This window comes from Schistocerca gregaria, chromosome 2 (genome assembly GCF_023897955.1).
Source record: "Schistocerca gregaria isolate iqSchGreg1 chromosome 2, iqSchGreg1.2, whole genome shotgun sequence".
Classification (NCBI taxonomy): domain Eukaryota; kingdom Metazoa; phylum Arthropoda; class Insecta; order Orthoptera; family Acrididae; genus Schistocerca; species Schistocerca gregaria.
This window is the reverse complement of record NC_064921.1, coordinates 1046131206-1046148680: the sequence shown is the minus strand read 5'-3', so window position 1 is coordinate 1046148680 and position 17475 is coordinate 1046131206.

The window sequence follows — 17475 nt, the reverse complement described above, 5'->3', positions numbered from 1 at the left end:
GGCGGTTCGATGCGCCGACCACATACAAGCTGCTGCAGATTTTTATCCTGAAGCAACAGACGAAACTTTGGAGTATAGAGAAATTCGAATTTCCACCTTGACTGTTATATTGTAACTGTTATTTACATTGTTGTAAATTATAGAAATGTTGGAACACGTGAGGTAATACTGACCCCAGACTTATTTTAGAAAAAAAGATTAAAGAGAGGCAAAACTATGTTTCTAGCATTTGTAGACTTAGAGAAAGCTTTTGACAATGTTGACTGGAATACTCTTTCAAATTATAAAGGTGGTAGGGGTAAAATACACGGAGCGAAAGGCTATTTACTATGTGTGCAGAAACCAGATAGCAGTTATAAGAGTCGAGGGGCATAAAAGGGAAACAGTGGTTGCGAAGGGAGTGAGGCAGGGTTGTAGCCTCTCCCCGATGTTATTCAATCTGTATATTGAGCAAGCAGTAAAGGAGACAAAAGAAAAATTCGGAGTAGGTATTAAAATTCATGGAGAAGAAATAAAAACTTTAAGGTTCGCCGATGACAATGTAATTCTGTCAGAGACAGCAAAGGACTTGGAAGAGCAGCTGAACGGAATGGACAGTGTCTTGAAAGGAGGATATAACATGAAAATCAACAAAAGCAAAACGTGGATAATGGAATGTAGTCGAATTAAGTCGGGTGATGCTGAGGGAATTAGATTAGGAAATGAGACACTTAAAGTAGTAAAGGAGTTTTGCTATTTGGGGAGCAAAATAACTGATGATGGTCGAAGTAGAGAAGATATAAAATGTAGACTGGCAATGGCAAGGGAAGCGTTTCTGAAGAAGAGAAATTTGTTAACATCGAGAATAGATTTAAGTGTCAGGAAGTTGTTTCTGAAAGTATTTGTATGGAGTGTAGCTATGTATGGAAGTGAAACATGGACAATAAATAGTTTGGACAAGAAGACAAAAGAAGCTTTCGAAATGTGGTGCTACCGAAGAATGTTGGAGATTAGGTGGGTAGATCACGTAACTAATGAGGAGGTATCGAATAGGATTGGGGAGAAGAGAAGTTTGTGGCACAACTTGACCGGAAGAGGGGATCGGTTGTTAGGACGTGTTCTGAGTCATGAAGGGACCATCAATTTAGTACTGGAGGGCAGTGTGGAGGGTAAAAATGGTAGAGGGAGACCAAGAAATGAATACACTAAGCAGATTCAGAAGGATGTAGGTTGCAGTAGGTACTGGGAGATGAAGAAACTTGCACAGGACTGGGTAGGATGGAGAGCTGCATCAAACCAGTCTCAGGACTGAAGACCACAACAACAACAACGACTCCACCGACAGACAGACTCTTTTTAGGATCCTGAAGAACAGAGGACTTGATGGAACTACACAAGAACTCATAAAAGAAATTCTGTCAGACACAAAAGCAAGGGTGAGATTCAGAGGAGCACTGTCAGAAGAATTTGAGATCAAGACTGGTGTTAAACAGGGAGATGGATTGTCACCATTTTTGTTCAATATAGCACTGGCCGAAATGATCAGGCAGTGGAGAGCAATAAACGAGGAAACGGGACTACCAAAGACCCATGTGGAGGACAAAAAGGACAACAGGGCTCAAGTGGACTGCCTAGCCTTATCAGATGACATAGCAATAGTAAGTGAGACGGAAGAAGACGCAAAGACACAACTTTACAACTTAAGTAAAGTAGCCAGAAAGGTGGGACTGAGGATCGCCTATAACAAGACAAAGACATTAAACACCACTGGGAAACATCGAAGGGCACTGTGAAAATGGTGGACAAATTTAAATATCTTGGAGAATTTATAACAGGAAGGAACAGGAGCAAGGAGGGAATAACAGAGAGGATAAAGAAGATGAGGTCAGCCTTCTGCATGACGAGAGAGGTATACAATTAAAAGAATATATCCACAGAGGCAAAGAAAAGCCACTACAAGGCAACAGTGAGGAATGCAGTATTATATGCTGCTGAGACGATGACACTAGGAAGAAATGGGACACAGCGACTAGAGAAAGAAGAGGGGAAAATACCGAGAAAAATACTAGGTCCCAAAAGAGGTGGAGAGAGGTGGATGCGAAGATCTAGGAAAGAATTGTACATGAACATGAGAACAATATCTGGGGAAATCAGACACAAAAGAACAAGGTTTGCTGGGCATGTAGTTAGGATGAGTATGGACAGACTGACGAAGAAAGTGTGAGAAAGAACAGGGAGGACAAGGGGAAAGACAGGAACCAAGTGGCTTGTTGGAATTAGAGATCAAGGTCGAAGGAAAGGAAAATTGGAGGAACAAATATACACCGACAAATATGCTGGAGATCAACGACAGAGAAGAATACAGGAAAAGATTAGAATGTCACCAGTGGAGCCGCCAGGAGAAACGGAAACTGAAGATCTCGGAAAAAGAGCGGGAGAGGAGAAGAGAGAGAATGAAGATGTTCTGGGAAAGAAGAGGTAAATGCAGTACACGAAGGGTCTACCCCTGGTCCTACAGAGACCGTAACGCAAGAAGAAGAAGAAGAAGAAGAAGCTGCTGCAGGCGACCAGCGACGGGAAACTAGCTTTACTACCGTTGCCGCACTAGGCGGTGCCCTCAGATCCAATTACATCAGTCCACACATTAACGAAAGCCCCGCATCAACCTTCCATTTTTGACCACAGTCCACACATTAACAAAAGCTTCGCACCACCCCTCCATTTTTAAATTAATGGCACAGAACAACAGTAGTCACTCTCAGAATGCATATGCAGGGTGAAGAAAAATTCATTCACTCGGACTTCGCAGCGCGATTCCTCACGTATTGGCAATACAAAAATGTCGTTATTAAATATTAGCAATCTGGAAATACTATACTCACATCTATGGAAATTGCCTCTTCAAGAGATGAAAATGCGCTGTGCAGTACGTGCAGTGGATAGCGTTTTGGGTTAGTATGCAATAGATTGAGTGTTCGATTCTGGGACGAGGTTAATTTGTTGTTATTTGCTAAAACTATTTTGCGGGGTACAGTATCTGGTTTCTTAATCGTTGTACAGTGGGACTCCTACAAAATATTTCCAGTTACGTACTACGAACACATAAATGAAAATACAACCGTTTTCATCGGTCAGTTTTTAAAGAAGCGTTTCGCACTTCATGGAAGCTAATTGTTTCGTGCCACTGCATCTACTACGAGGGTCAGTCAAATGAAAATCTTAAATATGTTTTTAAATATTATTCATTATGCAGAAGTGGTACTAAGCTGTATCACATTTCAACATAATCGCCCCCCCCCCCCCCCCCACGCTCAATGCAAGTCCTCCAGCGCTTACAAAGTGCAGAAATACCCTTAGAAATAAATTCTTTTGGTAGTCCGCGCAAACAACACTCATGCACCGCGTGGCGTACCTCCTCATCAGAACGGAACTTCTTTCCTCCCATTGCGTCTTTGAGTGGTCCAAACATATGGAAATCACTTGGGGCAAGGTCTGGTGAGTATGGTGTATGAGGAAGACACTCAAAATGCAGGTCTGTGATTGTTGAAACTGTTGTACAGCAGTGTGGGGCCTTGCATTGTCATGTTGCAAAAGGACACTTGCTGACAGCAATCCACGTCGCTTTGATTGCAGGCCGCAGATGTTTATTTAGGAGGTCTGTGTATGATGCACTGGTGACAGCGGTCCCTCTGCGCATGTAATGCTCCAAAATGACGCCTTTTTCGTCCCAAAAGAGAGTCAGCATAACCTTCCCTGCTAATGGTTCTGTTCGAAACTTCTTTGGTTTTGCTGAAGAGGAATGGTTCCATTCCCTGCTCGCTCTCTTCGTTTCCGGTTGGTGGAAGTGAACCCAGGTCTCCTCCCCAGGAAGCCATCACCTTCTCGTTCAAAGCGGCGAAGAAGTTCTTCACAAGCATCGACACGTCGTTCTCTCACTTCAGGAGTCAGCTGCCGGGGCACCCCTCTAGCAGACACTTTGTGAAACTGGGGCACATCATGCACAATGTGGTGTGCTAACCCATGACTAATCTGTAAACATGCTGTATTGTCATTCAGTGTCACTCGCCGGTTTTCCTTCATTATGGCTTCAACTGCTGCAATGTTCTGTGGAGTCACAACTCGTTGCGCCTGATCTGGACGAGGAGCAACTTCCACTCAAGTCACACCATTTGCGAACTTCCTACTCCATCCGTAGACTTGTTGCTCTGACGAAAATGCATCACCATACTGAACCTTCATTCATCGATGAATTTTAATAGGTTTCACAGCTTCACTACGAAAAAACCGAATAACAAAAAAAAAGGCTCTGAGCACTATGGAACTTAACATCTATGGTCATCAGTCCCCTACAACTTAGAACTACTTAAACCTAACAAACCTAAGGACACCACACAACACCCAGTCATCACGAGGCAGAGAAAATCCCTGACCTCGTCGGGAATCGAACCCGCGAACCCGTGCGCGTGAAGCAAGAAAGCTACCGCACGACCACGAGCTGCGGACGCCGAATAACAGAACGCTGTTCTTACCCGGGCAAGTCGCCATCTTTATACTGATACTGCAACGGTATGTGTACTTCTGCACTACGCTGCCAACTACACGGCATTCTGCACGCTGTTTGAAGCATGCTTACCAACTTACAGGATTGTTGTTGTTGTTGTTGTCATCTTCAATCCTGAGACTGGTTTGATGCAGCTCTCCATGCTACTCTATTCTATGCAAGCTTCTTCATCTCCCAGTACCTACTGCAGCCTACATCCTTCCGAATCTACTTAGTGTATTCATCTCTTGGTCTGCCTCTACGATTTTTACCCTCCACGCTGCCATCCAATACTAAATTGGTGATCCGTCGATGTCTCAGAACATGTCCTACTAACCGATCCCTTCTTCTGGTCAAGTTGTGCCACAAACTCCTCTTCTCCCCAATCCTATTCAATACTTCCTCATTAGTTATGTGATCTACCAATCTAATCTTCATCATTCTTCTGTAACACCACATTCCAAAAGGTTCTATTCTCTTCTTGTCTAAACTATTTATCGTCCATGTTTCACTTCCATACATGGCTACACTCCATACAAATACTTTCAGAAAAGACTTCCTGACATTTAAATCTATACTCGATGTTAACAAGTTTTTCTTCTTCAGAAACGCTTTCCTTGCCATTGCCAGTCTACATTTTATATCTTCTGTACTTCGATCATCATCAGTTATTTTGCTCCCAAAATAGCAAAACTCCTTTACTACTTTAAGTGTCTCATTTCCTAATCAAATTCCCTCAGCTTCACCCGACTTAATTCTACTACATTCCATTATCCTCGTTTTACTTTTGTTGATGTTCATCTTATACCCTCCTTTCAAGACACTGTCCATTCCGGTCACGTGCTCTTCCAAGTCCTTTGCTGTCTCTGACAGAATTACAATGTCATCGGCGAACCTCAAAGTTTTTATTTCTTCTCCATGGATTTTAATACGTACTGCGAACTTTTGTTTCCTTTACTGCTTGCTCAATATACAGATTGAATAGCATAGGGGAGAGGGTACAACCCTGTCTCACTCCCTTCCCAACCACTGCTTCCCTTTCATACCGCTCGACTCTTATAAATGCCATCTGCTTTCTGTACAAATTGTAAATATCCTTTCGTTCGCTGTATTTTACCCCTGCCGCCTTCAGAATTTCAAAGAGGATATTCCAATCAACATTGTCAATAGCTTTCTCTAAGTCTATAAATGCCAGAAACGTAGGTTTGCCTTTCCTTAATCTTTCTTCTAAGACAAGTCGTAGGGTCAGTATTGCCTCAAGTGTAACAACATTTCTACGGAATCCAAACTGATCTTCCCCGAGGTCGACTTCTATCAGTTTTTCCATTGGTCTGTGAAGAATTCGCGTTAGTATTTTGAAGCTGTGACTTATTATACTGATAGTTCGGTAATTTTTACATCTGCTTTCTTTGGGATTGGAATTTTTATATTACCCGGTACAACCGTATATAACTTACAGGATAACGGCGCGAAACTTTGATTTGTTATTACAAATTTAAGGTGTTCATTTGACTCACCCTCGTACATTGCAAACCTGTTTTCTGTGTACCCTCCCCGAATGTGCCCATGGCAATTATCTGAAAAGCACGTTGCTAGCCCTACTGGTGACCTAAGGCCCCAACAAAAACTAATTGACCTCAACGTGGCAAGAATGATAGCTCTTGCTAATCTGTGGACCTCTGGGAGAGGCTGTACACAAAAGAAGTTTGGAAGCTAGTGGATTCAGTGGTGTGAAACAGTCTGTGTCCTGGACGTGCAACAGTATTTTTTTTAAAACTGAGCAATGAACTGATTCTATTCCGATTTATGGGTTCGCAGCACGTGACGGCAAATGTTTTGTAGAAGACCCGTTGTATGCACTATATAACGATTAAGACGCCAGATATGGTACCACGCAGACTACTTTTAGCAAGTAGAGGGTTTTGTCAGTCGCTTGAAGGAAGTTAAGCTTAGCAGCTCGGATTTATTAGTCAGCTTTGATGTGGTCTCACTGTTTACCAAAGTGCCTTTAATGGAATCGTTACATCTTATTGGTAACTTATTCAGTGCAGAAATGACGGCCTTGTTTGAACATATACTCTCCTCAACGTACTTTCTATTCAATGACGAATTCTTTGAACAAACAGACGGCGTCGCCATGGGGAGCCCTTTGTCCCCCGTGGTAGCTAATCTCTTTATGGAGGACTTTGAGGAGAAAGCACTTGAGTCTGCTGTCTTAAAGCCTACGGTCTTCTGGCGGTACGTAGATGATACTTTTGTTGTATGGCCTCATGGCAGACAGGAACTGGAGAAATTCCTTCATCATTTAAACTCTTTACATGTGAACATCAAATTCACGATGGAGATTGAAAAAGATGGCACTTTACCATTTCTAGACGTGCTAGTATGCCGTAAAAATGATGGGTCATTAGGACATTCTGTGTACAGGAAACCGACTCACACAGATCTGTATCTCCAGGCGTCAAGCTGCCACCACCCAGCACAAACAGCCGGTGTTCTCAGTACCTTAATACATCGAGCGCATGTAATATCGGACGATGAAAACCTCCACGCAGAATTACAACACTTGGAGAAGGTTTTTAAAGAGAATGGCTACACTTCACGCCAAATAAGAAAGGCCATGCGCAACTGTCATAACAAGAAGCAGCGCACTGAGGACGCTGATGACGACTTTAAATCAACTGCGTTTCTTCCATACGCCGGGAATGTGTCGTCGAAAATAGGCCGACTACTGAAGAAGAATAAAATCAAGGTTATCTTCCGTCCACCAGCAAAGAACCGGGACCTGGTTGGATCCGTTAAAGACGATTTACAACTGAAGAAAGCAGGCGTCTACAAAATTCCCTGTGAATGTGGCTCTGCATATATTGGCCAGACGACAAGAACTGTCCATGAACGATGTACAGAACATGAAAGATACACCCGTCTGCGGCAACCGTCAAAATCGGCAGTAGCAGAGCACTGTATTTCATTGGGACATTCAATGGAATACAATGGAACAAAAATTTTAGCTCCGGTTTCCGGATTTTGGGATTCCGTAATCAAGGAATCAGTGGAAATACGTCTTGCCGATAATCTTATAAATCGTGACAACGGCTTTCAACTGGATAAAACTTGGAATCCTGTTATTAAAATTATACATTCACAGCGGAATAGACAGCGTCATTCGATACTCAATGACTAGATGATCTTTTACTTTCACCACCGAGGGCAGCACGTACAACTCGGCTATGCCGCGCATGTCAACACGTGCGCGAGAATCGGTATAAATACCGCGACTGCACCTGGGCTCTTCAGTAGTTGTGTACTCACCTGATGATGGCCGGACGTCTCTGGGCCGAAATATCGTGGCAGAATGTCGACGGGATCCGGCTGCATACCCGGAAATTATTAGAAGAACAAATACGCCGGGAAAATTTCAGAAGTCACATCAAATACCTTTACGGGGAGGAGATGGTTCAGGATATCCACGTACTGGATAAATTACGTGAGAAAAGAGCCAGGTTGCTGTGTTCACTAAATTTTTTACTGAAATGTAGAAACAATAACTTGATTCCAACTTTCGCCAGAGTTGTTCATTTTATTAATAGTGTGGCCGCCAACAATATAAAACGCAAGGCGAGTCTGGCTTTATTAAGAGAACGAATCCGTTATACGCGTCGTGAGTTAGACACTGTTGCCAGGAATTTATATTATTTACATCTGAAGATTGCAGCAAGATGTTCTTCCCTTAGCTGGGACTGGAGTGACGGTGTATCCTGGGCCAAGGCAGACTGGGCTCACAGGAACAGTACGAACAGGCAAAGTGCGAAGTTTAGCCAACTCGTAACAAGAAAGCCGCAAGAAGCTATCTCTGGACGATCCGTGGTGAACCTTACGGAGAAATCATTTGACGATGCGACGATGTCAGTGCTTGCGAAAGGTTTAAACTTCGCCCCTACTCCTGTTTCACTGCCTTTAACGGATTTCATCAGTTCCATTGAGGAAGCCATTAGACGTCTCCCTGCGGATAATGCAGACGAAATTCGACGTGAATCTTGCCGAACGTTGCTGAAATGTGCGCCACAACGGAGTAACATCTCGCCAGCTGAAAGAGCTGCTCTCCGCAGCCTCAGAGAAGATACTAGCACAGTCGTACTGCCTGCGGATAAGGGTAACGCCACAGTTCTTCTGACAAGGGAAGCCTACAACGAGAAGATATATTGTCAGCTAAATGATTCCACGTACCGCAGAATTGAAAAGGACCCAACAAGCCGAATATCAAGGAAAACTGCTACCCTTTTGAACGACTGTTCTCTACCTGAACAAATTATCAAGAGATTGAGACCACACAATGCAGTACCACCAAGACTCTACGGTCTTCCCAAGATACACAAGGATGGTGCCCCACTACGATTAATAGTGAGTAATATTGGTGCTGCCACCTATTCTACAGCAAAATATCTGGCCTCACTACTAAAGCCGTATGTGGGTAAGTGTTGCCACCATATACGTAATTCCGAGGGTTTTGTCAGTCGCTTGAAGGAAGTTAAGCTTAGCAGCTCGGATTTATTAGTCAGCTTTGATGTGGTCTCACTGTTTACCGAAGTGCCTTTAATGGAATCGTTACATCTTATTGGTAACTTATTCAGTGCAGAAATGACGGCCTTGTTTGAACATATACTCTCCTCAACGTACTTTCTATTCAATGACGAATTCTTTGAACAAACAGACGGCGTCGCCATGGGGAGCCCTTTGTCCCCCGTGGTAGCTAATCTCTTTATGGAGGACTTTGAGGAGAAAGCACTTGAGTCTGCTGTCTTAAAGCCTACGGTCTTCTGGCGGTACGTAGATGATACTTTTGTTGTATGGCCTCATGGCAGACAGGAACTGGAGAAATTCCTTCATCATTTAAACTCTTTACATGTGAACATCAAATTCACGATGGAGATTGAAAAAGATGGCACTTTACCATTTCTAGACGTGCTAGTATGCCGTAAAAATGATGGGTCATTAGGACATTCTGTGTACAGGAAACCGACTCACACAGATCTGTATCTCCAGGCGTCAAGCTGCCACCACCCAGCACAAACAGCCGGTGTTCTCAGTACCTTAATACATCGAGCGCATGTAATATCGGACGATGAAAACCTCCACGCAGAATTACAACACTTGGAGAAGGTTTTTAAAGAGAATGGCTACACTTCACGCCAAATAAGAAAGGCCATGCGCAACTGTCATAACAAGAAGCAGCGCACTGAGGACGCTGATGACGACTTTAAATCAACTGCGTTTCTTCCATACGCCGGGAATGTGTCGTCGAAAATAGGCCGACTACTGAAGAAGAATAAAATCAAGGTTATCTTCCGTCCACCAGCAAAGAACCGGGACCTGGTTGGATCCGTTAAAGACGATTTACAACTGAAGAAAGCAGGCGTCTACAAAATTCCCTGTGAATGTGGCTCTGCATATATTGGCCAGACGACAAGAACTGTCCATGAACGATGTACAGAACATGAAAGATACACCCGTCTGCGGCAACCGTCAAAATCGGCAGTAGCAGAGCACTGTATTTCATTGGGACATTCAATGGAATACAATGGAACAAAAATTTTAGCTCCGGTTTCCGGATTTTGGGATTCCGTAATCAAGGAATCAGTGGAAATACGTCTTGCCGATAATCTTATAAATCGTGACAACGGCTTTCAACTGGATAAAACTTGGAATCCTGTTATTAAAATTATACATTCACAGCGGAATAGACAGCGTCATTCGATACTCAATGACTAGATGATCTTTTACTTTCACCACCGAGGGCAGCACGTACAACTCGGCTATGCCGCGCATGTCAACACGTGCGCGAGAATCGGTATAAATACCGCGACTGCACCTGGGCTCTTCAGTAGTTGTGTACTCACCTGATGATGGCCGGACGTCTCTGGGCCGAAATATCGTGGCAGAATGTCGACGGGATCCGGCTGCATACCCGGAAATTATTAGAAGAACAAATACGCCGGGAAAATTTCAGAAGTCACATCAAATACCTTTACGGGGAGGAGATGGTTCAGGATATCCACGTACTGGATAAATTACGTGAGAAAAGAGCCAGGTTGCTGTGTTCACTAAATTTTTTACTGAAATGTAGAAACAATAACTTGATTCCAACTTTCGCCAGAGTTGTTCATTTTATTAATAGTGTGGCCGCCAACAATATAAAACGCAAGGCGAGTCTGGCTTTATTAAGAGAACGAATCCGTTATACGCGTCGTGAGTTAGACACTGTTGCCAGGAATTTATATTATTTACATCTGAAGATTGCAGCAAGATGTTCTTCCCTTAGCTGGGACTGGATTGACGGTGTATCCTGGGCCAAGGCAGACTGGGCTCACAGGAACAGTACGAACAGGCAAAGTGCGAAGTTTAGCCAACTCGTAACAAGAAAGCCGCAAGAAGCTATCTCTGGACGATCCGTGGTGAACCTTACGGAGAAATCATTTGACGATGCGACGATGTCAGTGCTTGCGAAAGGTTTAAACTTCGCCCCTACTCCTGTTTCACTGCCTTTAACGGATTTCATCAGTTCCATTGAGGAAGCCATTAGACGTCTCCCTGCGGATAATGCAGACGAAATTCGACGTGAATCTTGCCGAACGTTGCTGAAATGTGCGCCACAACGGAGTAACATCTCGCCAGCTGAAAGAGCTGCTCTCCGCAGCCTCAGAGAAGATACTAGCACAGTCGTACTGCCTGCGGATAAGGGTAACGCCACAGTTCTTCTGACAAGGGAAGCCTACAACGAGAAGATATATTGTCAGCTAAATGATTCCACGTACCGCAGAATTGAAAAGGACCCAACAAGCCGAATATCAAGGAAAACTGCTACCCTTTTGAACGACTGTTCTCTACCTGAACAAATTATCAAGAGATTGAGACCACACAATGCAGTACCACCAAGACTCTACGGTCTTCCCAAGATACACAAGGATGGTGCCCCACTACGATTAATAGTGAGTAATATTGGTGCTGCCACCTATTCTACAGCAAAATATCTGGCCTCACTACTAAAGCCGTATGTGGGTAAGTGTTGCCACCATATACGTAATTCCGAGGGTTTTGTCAGTCGCTTGAAGGAAGTTAAGCTTAGCAGCTCGGATTTATTAGTCAGCTTTGATGTGGTCTCACTGTTTACCAAAGTGCCTTTAATGGAATCGTTACATCTTATTGGTAACTTATTCAGTGCAGAAATGACGGCCTTGTTTGAACATATACTCTCCTCAACGTACTTTCTATTCAATGACGAATTCTTTGAACAAACAGACGGCGTCGCCATGGGGAGCCCTTTGTCCCCCGTGGTAGCTAATCTCTTTATGGAGGACTTTGAGGAGAAAGCACTTGAGTCTGCTGTCTTAAAGCCTACGGTCTTCTGGCGGTACGTAGATGATACTTTTGTTGTATGGCCTCATGGCAGACAGGAACTGGAGAAATTCCTTCATCATTTAAACTCTTTACATGTGAACATCAAATTCACGATGGAGATTGAAAAAGATGGCACTTTACCATTTCTAGACGTGCTAGTATGCCGTAAAAATGATGGGTCATTAGGACATTCTGTGTACAGGAAACCGACTCACACAGATCTGTATCTCCAGGCGTCAAGCTGCCACCACCCAGCACAAACAGCCGGTGTTCTCAGTACCTTAATACATCGAGCGCATGTAATATCGGACGATGAAAACCTCCACGCAGAATTACAACACTTGGAGAAGGTTTTTAAAGAGAATGGCTACACTTCACGCCAAATAAGAAAGGCCATGCGCAACTGTCATAACAAGAAGCAGCGCACTGAGGACGCTGATGACGACTTTAAATCAACTGCGTTTCTTCCATACGCCGGGAATGTGTCGTCGAAAATAGGCCGACTACTGAAGAAGAATAAAATCAAGGTTATCTTCCGTCCACCAGCAAAGAACCGGGACCTGGTTGGATCCGTTAAAGACGATTTACAACTGAAGAAAGCAGGCGTCTACAAAATTCCCTGTGAATGTGGCTCTGCATATATTGGCCAGACGACAAGAACTGTCCATGAACGATGTACAGAACATGAAAGATACACCCGTCTGCGGCAACCGTCAAAATCGGCAGTAGCAGAGCACTGTATTTCATTGGGACATTCAATGGAATACAATGGAACAAAAATTTTAGCTCCGGTTTCCGGATTTTGGGATTCCGTAATCAAGGAATCAGTGGAAATACGTCTTGCCGATAATCTTATAAATCGTGACAACGGCTTTCAACTGGATAAAACTTGGAATCCTGTTATTAAAATTATACATTCACAGCGGAATAGACAGCGTCATTCGATACTCAATGACTAGATGATCTTTTACTTTCACCACCGAGGGCAGCACGTACAACTCGGCTATGCCGCGCATGTCAACACGTGCGCGAGAATCGGTATAAATACCGCGACTGCACCTGGGCTCTTCAGTAGTTGTGTACTCACCTGATGATGGCCGGACGTCTCTGGGCCGAAATATCGTGGCAGAATGTCGACGGGATCCGGCTGCATACCCGGAAATTATTAGAAGAACAAATACGCCGGGAAAATTTCAGAAGTCACAAGTAGAAACAAATCCGCCTCGACCCACAATCGAACATTCGAGCTGCTTCATCCACTGCCCCAACTGCACAGCACTACTGCTGTGTAGTTACCGTACACGTGATTACAGGGTGGCAGATTGCCAGTCTTTAACGTCCATTTACTGCCCTAAATATGACCAGAACGAAATTTTTTGAGAGACGTTTTTGTATTGCTACAGTGTTCGTGAGGAGTAGCACTGCAAATTCCGACTGCGTGAATTTTTCTTCACCCTGTATATTCATTTCCAAAGCGTTTAGATATAATGGAAGAAAAAATTGTGACACCGAGGAGCTGTGCGACATAAATGAACATACTTGGAAGATTCTTGGTACGTGTGTTTCTATATCTGAAGGATGATGTCCATTCAAATTTCACGCCAGTTGCATACGACTGGCGCTAGTAGCGCCACACATGCGGCAGCAGTCGTGAGCGTCAGCTACGTTTGAGACTGGACGCGGTCAGCTGATGTTAGACCAGGATGGCCTTAAGGCGACAAAGACGCCGTTGTCAACACGACGCTGAGTTGGAACTATGTTGTGGAACAGGGCTGAGAGAAACTGGATGTTACTTCCGCGCCATCACAGAAAGACTTGGCAGGAATGTAGCCACCGCGCGTGATGGCTGATTCGACATTACCAGGCTACCTGCAAACATGATGGCTGCGATTGTCAGGGTACAAACAGATACCGGGTTTCGTCGGTTAAAAACATTCGACGATAATACTGAAGTGATATGGTGCCCATGTGCAATTGAGTTCATGGTGTTGTTGTGTATGACATGGTTATTCCATGGTTGTCAGGAATGGCGATTTGTATCATGGAATCATCTCCTCACAGATTGATGTGGTGTGTAAAGTCCTGCAGCATCTCCGAAAGCCGTATTTAGTTCTGGAGCACTCAGCCCACGGTTCGACTGACTGAAAAGGCGTGGGGGCTCGATTATCATGTGCCCCTGTCGGATGTGGACTGCCTGTGCGGTGCAGCCCTCAATATTACCCGTCAACTGGAACTCATTCCATGTGTGCACCACATAGCTTTGATTCCGATGCGCATCTTGAGTAACTTACCTGGCTGACAAGCTTTTGCCCGTAACCTGAGGATACGGACCAGATCATTGGTCGCGATTGTCCGATGTATGTTCACTGACGTCTCTAATGCGTCCTAGTCGCTGCTTCACTTTCAGCTGAAATGCTGTAATGCAAACGAGTCTAGCGTTCTGCGTGGTAACTGTGTGTATGTTTACAAACGACGTTAGTGGTGACCTTCCTGTTGTTACATGATCACTCACAATTGCAACACATCTCGACGACATATCGGGGTAATGGTTCAAATAGCTCTGAGTACTATCGGAATTAACATCTCAGGTCATCAGTCCCCTGGAACGCAGAACTACTTAAACCTAACTAACCTAACGACATCACACACATTCATGCCCGAGGCAGGATTGGAACCTGCGACCGTAGCAGTTGCGCCGATCCCGAATGAAGGACCTAGAATCGCTCGGCCACCGCGGCCGGCATATCGCGGTAATGCAATACTTTTTTAATGTGTGTACTTGCATGAAAGTATGGATCGTCTGTCGCTCCTAAGTATTGTCATATGCATTTCCTCTGCCGGTTCGACAGATCATTGCAAAATCGTTTCTGTAATGTGCAGATAAAGTTCGCCCAAACAAATACTGGTCATGACGTCGTCCGTGCAACGTCCATTCACGACGGAAAGCATCGATTTGCTTCCCATTGGAAAAAAAATAAAGAAAGAAATAAAAAAAATTAAAAAATAAAATTAAACAACGTAGTGTTTAAAACAAAATTTTGATTTGTCATTCAATAGATCGGTCACAAGTTAGTCTAGTGCAGTATTCTTTTTCTCTTTTTGTATTAACAGTGACAGTAAAATGCGAAGAGTACGCAGGACTCAATAGCGACAGCCGTGCACTGGCTCGTGTTAACTGTTACGGCGAAGCAGCAGCGCTGCGCAGTTGTTCTGCCCATCGCGTACGGAGTCGGCAGCTCTCCTACATGGCAGGGGCAATGACATCATCAAGACGGCAGACTGTGGGGAATTAAGAAATTCAAGAGAGAGGACAATGTAAAAATTAAAGGTTGAGCTTCTGTGATATTATTTTAGAATCTATAAAAAACGAAACAGCGAATTACACAGCGAAAAAATGCAAGATAATAGTGGAAGGAAACTTATGTAGCATGCATCAACAGCGTGCGTAGCAGCCAGTTACAGCGTATTATTTGTACCAGACATTAAGAGGAGAGAAAGATGTACTTCCACGAAACTTTTTGTAGTGTCCATTAAAAATGAAACAGTCAATCAGATTGCTGGTAGGGAAATATTGTTCACCTAATCACAGTAAACATGCACAGATACACAAACACGCACACACACACACACACACACACACACACACACACACACACACACACACACACACCGAATTTTGTGAGATATTGAAAAAAGTATCGATCTTAATCAATCTTAATTGTTTGCATTGTGTTCAAAAAGTACAGTATCCAATGGTTCAAGTGGCTTTGAGCATTATTGGACTTAACACACGCGTCCATGCCCGAGGCAGGATTCGAACCTGTGACCGTAGCAGTCACGCGCTTCCGGACTGAAGTGCCTAGAACCCGGCCACCGCGGCCGACAGTACAGTATCATACACACACACACACACACACACACACACACACACACACACACACACACACACACACCTATGTTGTTGTGGTCTTCAGTCCTGAGACTGGTTTGATGCGGCTCTCCATGCTACTCTATCCTGGGCAAGCTTCTTCATCTCCCAGTACCTACTGCAACCTACGTCCTTCTGAATCCGCTTACTGTATTCATCTCTTGGTCTGTCTCTACGATTTTCACCCTCCACGCTGCCCTCCAATACTAAGTTGGTGATCCCTTGATGCCTCAGAACATGTCCTACCAACCGATCCCTTCTTCTCGTCAAGTTGTGCCACAAACTCCTTTTCTCCCCAATCCTGTTCAATACCTCCTCATTAGTTATGTGATCTTCAGCATTCTTCTGTAGCAACACATTTCGAAAGCTTCTATTCTCCTCTTGTCCAAACTATTTATGTGTTGGATGATAGGTCGGACATAGACGATCATTTTTAGTTTACGCATTTTCATTGGTACCCTCGCACTAACGAGGAAAGGGTTTAGTAGTTCCCTTTGTCCTCATTCGGTGCTGTGTACCTGAAGTGAGCTGTCGTCTGTGTACTTCGCTTCCATCTCAGAGTAATTCCTAATCAGCTGATGTAAATTAGATAATATACACTCCTGGATATTGAAATAAGAACACCGTGAATTCATTGTCCCAGGAAGGGGAAACTTTATTGACACATTCCTGGGGTCAGATACATCACATGATCACACTGACAGAACCACAGGCACATAGACACAGGCAACAGAGCATGCACAATGTCGGCACTAGTACAGAGTATATCCACCTTTCGCAGCAATGCAGGCTGCTATTCTCCCATGGAGACGATCGTAGAGATGCTGGATGTAGTCCTGTGGAACGGCTTGCCATGCCATTTCCACCTGGCGCCTCAGTTGGACCAGCGTTCGTGCTGGACGTGCCGACCGCGTGAGACGATGCTTCATCCAGTCCCAAACATGCTCTATGGAGGACAGATCCGGAGATCTTGCTGGCCAGGGTAGTTGACTTACACCTTCTAGAGCACGTTGGGTGGCACGGGATACATGCGGACGTGCATTGTCCTGTTGGAACAGCAAGTTCCCTTGCCGGTCTAGGAATGGTAGAACGATGGGTTCGATGACGGTTTGGATGTACCGTGTACTATTCAGTGTCCCCTCGCCGATCACCAGAGGTGTACGGCCAGTGTAGGAGATCGCTCCCCACACCATGATGCCGGGTAATGGCCCTGTGTGCCTCGGTCGTATGCAGTCCTGATTGTGGCGCTCACCTGCACGGCGCCAAACACGCATACGACCATCATTGGCACGAAGGCAGAAGCGACTCTCATCGCTGAAGACGACACGTCTCCATTCGTCCCTCCATTCACGCCTCTCGCGACACCACTGGAGGCGGGCTGCACGATGTTGGGGCGTGAGCGGAAGACGGCCTAACGGTGTGCGGGACCGTAGCCCAGCTTCATGGAGACGGTTGCGAATGGTCCTCGCCGATACCCCAGGAGCAACAGTGTCCCTAATTTGCTGGGAAGTGGCGGTGCGGTCCCCTACGGCACTGCGTAGGATCCTACGGTCTTGGCGTGCATCCGTGCGTCGCTGCGGTCCGATCCCAGGTCGACGGGCACGTGCACCTTCCGCCGACCACTGGCGACCAC